We start from the raw sequence: 5199 nt of genomic DNA, 5'->3' as shown, positions 1-5199 counted from the left end.
TTCAATGCCACTTGTTTCTTCAACAATAAAAATGCATTATAGAATAGAAATGAAGTTGCTGCTCCTAATTACAGCTTCATTGCCATGCATTAAGTGCTGCCATCAATATAGCTCTGATGTACTCACAGATACCAAGAGCTTAGCACGACTGCATTATCTAATTGGTCAAAGCAGTCCCTATTTTATTAGTTGCAAGTTTGCAGTCCATTTTTAAACTATGACAGAAACCTATGAACCTTATAACCAGTGCAGGACAATTAACTTTGTTCTCAGTTTGAAAGCCTCCTGTCCTTAACCTCAGCTACACTGAACCCAAATTAAGAGAGGCTTTAGTCTGGTGCCCAGAGTGTTGAATTTATCAGCAGCTGTTGAGTGATGTAGGTAACAGACACTAATGCACCCTTTTGATAAGGTGGAAAATGTCAAGGTTGGAATGTAAATATTTACAAATGAAAATAATCGGACAGGGGAAGCTGGCTAAAGAACGAAATGCCATCATGGAAGTCAAGACAGGTAGAGAAGGGAAACCAAACGCCCCACATCCGTTTCTTTGACCTGCATTATGTCTGCATATCTGTCATTGTCTAAGGAGCTTTGTCTTCTTTTGTCCAGATGTTCTTGCACACATGGCCTGGGATTACTGTTGTACGTGATATGTGCCTCATGTGGTTCAGTGTGTATGCTGTAAAAAAAAAAAAAGGGCACACTGTACTACATTAATATGAAGTAATTCGATTTTCTACAGGTCTTTCACCGGTGTTTTGAATTTTGCACTTCATTGTGTTTCAAGAGCAACTGAATTGTCAGTCAAATTAATGTATGTCTGACCCAGAAGAATTAAAAAAAAAGAAGAAGAAGAATGTGTTAACTTGCTTTCACATCTGAAAACACATTCATGTTCCTCTGATGTCACTTAAGTCACATGTGCTTTTACCTTTTTTTGCCCCCAATACTAGTATATACAAAATATAAAGAGAGAACCAGTGAAAAGAAAGTGAATATCAGAGTCAGGTTGCTGTGAAAGTGAGGGGAAGATATTTTGAAAGCACTAACCAGAATATACAAATTAAAGTACATTTACATAAGTGTGTAAACAGGACCATTCCTGTCTGTGAGCAGAAATGTCCCAGAATGTGGATTATGGGAGGCACATTGCATTAAGATAAAATTACAGGCTACAATAGCATAGGTGAGGACTGTGTTGAAGGCTGTGCTGCGGTGCTTTATGCACTGTACACATGGTTTAACCTTAATGGTAAAATGTCCTGTGTGAGGCCTGTGGCTTTCATTTGAAGGTTTCCTCCGTCTTTACAGTGGCTTTGAAAAGATCCCTGCTCTTTAAAGAACTCCCATTGTAAAAATCATCATCATACAGTTCAAGTAAGAGTTTATTTCTTGTCTTTTCCATTGCCCTCTTTTTCATCTGAGCACACAAAGCCAGAAGCGTTATGGAATTTATATCCCTGGCTAATTTTAGGGATGGGTTTCTGACCATAAAACACATCCTCCAATTTGGGGCTATACTGGTCTTCGTCCCTCAGTTTTTTTTTCCCTTACTTATCCTCACTCTCTTTCTCCTCTTCAAGTCATTCTGTTTGTCTTCATGACTTTTCCAAGTTTTTAGGCTTCGCTACCGCACTCACCAACTTTTTCTCTTCATAATTGGTGTTTTTGGTAACTTGCGCTCAACCATGTGGTCCTCAAAGTTGTTTAAGGGAGAAAATTTTGCACTGAGCATTTAAGAGGTGAACTAAATCCAATTTTAAAATGGTTTGATACACAAAAGTGAACAAAGTGTTCTGAAGTCAAACATCACAATGTATTAACATTGGACTGCATTAACCCAACAATGTGCAAAATGACTGACAGTTCTCGGTTTTTAAATGTCTTTTTAATTTCGATGGTTTCATGCTTTCTGCAGTGCGCAACCAATAATTTACCACACAAATCACACTGTACTCAGCACAAAACCATCATTTATCATTGCCATGCGTGTTCCTGCAGAGCATTACTGTGATTTTATTCATCTTTATTATCTTTATTTTTTGAACTAGAGTTTTAAAATATATTCACTATATAGCCTACAATGATTAACATATGTATTAAAACAAATGTAAGGTTTTTAAGCAGTTTTGTAAGGTCTGTGCCACTGCTGATTCCTAAAATATTTGCGTTTTGTCTTATGACAGCTGGTCTACTAAACTGTATGTTTTCATAGCATTCAGTTGGCACATTTGTTTTAAGGACAATGGACAGAATGTGGAATAGTGTGTTTTTTGTCAGTAAAATTAAAATAAAGAAAATAATCAGATTAATCGAAAAAATAATCGGCCAACTAATCGGTTGTCAAAATAATCGTTAGTTGCAGCCCTTGTAACCCAATTGAGAACCACTGGTTTAAGTTATGTATGTCTTCATTACTATGTGCAACAACTTGCTTTTATAGGCTTTTTTCCTGTAGTGTGTAAACACGTGTATTGTGTATATGTGTAAAAACATCTGTGGACTGGGAAAAATGTAAGAGGTCTTTTTTTTCAAACCTAGTTATATACAAAGGCCACAATGTTTGTTCTCAGCTCTTGAATGTGTATTATATTATAGGGCAGCATGTGTTTTGCAAAAAGATATCCTTTCCTTCTACCCTAAAAACGTTAGTGTTTTTGTTGACGACTTTATGGAAACAGACTGAACTGTTTAACTATTGTGACACATATAAATTTGTTACAGTGCCTAATGCTGCTTTGTAATGGAAGTGTCCTTGATGTGTTTATCTTTAACACAGCTTATCTTATCACCATTTTTACAATGTGCAGGAAAGTGTAGTTTGGTTAATTATGCTTACTAGACTGTAACTCATCTATCAATATGCCGTAAATACGGTTCTTTAAGACCTTGACAGCTCGACAATGAAATGTGAACTTTTTCCCTTTGTTTCCCCCGTTACGCTTTAAAGAAGACATCTGCAAGCGGCACAAAACTACCATGATTGCTTCCTGTGAAGTTTCTCTGTGTTGTTGTTGTACGTTTTCAGGTCAGATAATTACCCGCTCGACAACACAAGCTCTATTTTCAGTTGTCTGTAGTATTCTTTCAATTAGATCTGTTTTGCCTTGTCCCTGAGTGGCCATGACAGTCCTTTCAAACTTGATCGACTCTCTTTCTGCTGGAGTTCTTCAGCAGTTCCCTTCTCTTCAGCTCCTGTCTGCATGTGTTTTTGAAGCCATTAATCGTTCCTGCCTGCAAATTGTGAACCCCTGTAGATAATTACAGTAATTAAACCAATTAGGCAGCATATGGAACGAGAGTTAACATGCCCTGAGGACACTGAGGTCTGCTATTCACCCCCTGCATGAGCCTCTGCTGAGGTGGTCCCTGTATCTGGCACTGCTTAAGGAAGGGGCCGGGGAAATTGCTTCAACCCAATTTTGGATTAAAGCAATTTCCTTTTAGCTGAGCCTTGAATACAGTGCTGCAGATGTATGCTGCTAGTCTGCTGCAAGATAGGAATTCAAACAAAGAAGGAGAACTTAAAGACAACCAATAAAAAGATACATGAAACAGCATCATCATTCTGTATTGAAACACTAATGTGTTTTATTTGTCCCCCCACTTATTGATGTTTTCAACATCATTTTTTGTTTATGCTTCCTGGTCTGATAAATGTTTGTTTTATTATATTACTCTACATGATCTTACCATTTCTTATAGAAAGATCGGATCATAGTAAAATGAATCCCTAACCCTAACCCGAAATAGAAATCTAAAAACATAAAATATATAATAACAAATAAAATGTTATTCATCTATTGCACGAAAGCAAATAGAACAACTCATATAAAATTAAAAAATGATACAGCATTTTTTATTACACGTGTTTGCAGCGTTGAGCAGTGTAGCCAATCACAGACATCTGATCTGATGATTTGTGGAACGGCACTGGCCAAACAAGGGTTTGAACGGCTGAGTTCTTGTGCAGCGCTGAACTTTGCCTGCTCACGAATCCTCTCATTATAACACACAAGTGTAGGCATGAAAGATTCATCGTGCGCATATTCATTGTGTTATAATAACAGAGATTTGTGAGATCTCGATGAACTCAGGTGCAAGCTTTTTAGTGATTATAAAAAGAGAGCGCTGTTTTCTAGCATTCTGCCATGCCAAACCACAGTTAGCTATGTGTTTTTTTTGCTGGCTGCATCTTTATGCCAGTCTTTATTAGTGAGAATAATTCACTAAACTGATTCAAATTCATTAATGAATTAAACATATGAATATGAGTGAATCATTAAATCATTCTTAACTGTTTTGTTCAAAACACAAATTCATTCAGTAAAGAAATGAGTGAGTCATTGGATCCCCTACACAACCGATTCATTCAAAACACTGATTCATTCAAGAACCAAACACCACCATTGTGTGTTTTGTGTGGACGGGCAACAGCTGATTCTGGTTTGGCTTCGTGTGAACCAGAACACACAAACGCACTTGATACACTCCGATAACAAACTGCATGTAATGTTCATGTAATGCTGGGTTCTTGGGGAAGCTGAACACTGTAAACTTTCCCTCACAACCAAAAATGCACTTATTTGGAGACATTCTCAAACAAATCCTATGCAGCCGCTGCCGATTTCCCGATGAAGCGTGTTGATGTGCGCGGTCTCCCTCTTCTCTAGTCAATGTGTGTGTACACGGGTGCGCTTTTCTTCTTCTTCTTCTTCTTCTTCTTCTTCTTCTTCTTCTAGGATTTTATGGCGGTTGGCAGACCAACCGGGCGCGCTTTTCCAGGAGAAATGTTCATATAAGGACTTCCGTTCTCGTCTACGTCATTAGATCCCATTCGAAAAAAATTAAAATAAAAAAAACAGCCGAAACTTGTACCAACCCAGAAGTAAGATTTTCAGCACAGAAATTCTCAGTCAATCTTCTAAATAATTTTTTTAAACTTTGGCCATGTTTAGCATGAGAATCCATCTCTTTAACACTGTGAACAACTTTGCATACATGAAACACCCTTGTACCCCCCCCCCCCCCCCCCCCCCCAAGACCATTAGACTGTATATTTAAACGTTGCCACTGAAATTCAGTCTAAGCTCAACTAGTTTGACTTCTTATAGCAGTTAAGGTCTCCTTCTCAAACATAAAAACAATAATAAAAATATTTCATGCTAATTGACTTACTTATTTGGTACGTTGTTG

The sequence above is a fragment of the Carassius gibelio genome, chromosome A23 (assembly GCF_023724105.1).
Source record: "Carassius gibelio isolate Cgi1373 ecotype wild population from Czech Republic chromosome A23, carGib1.2-hapl.c, whole genome shotgun sequence".
In the NCBI taxonomy this organism is placed as follows: domain Eukaryota; kingdom Metazoa; phylum Chordata; class Actinopteri; order Cypriniformes; family Cyprinidae; genus Carassius; species Carassius gibelio.
The sequence above is the reverse complement of the archived record's forward strand: the minus strand, read 5'-3'. Positions refer to the sequence as shown.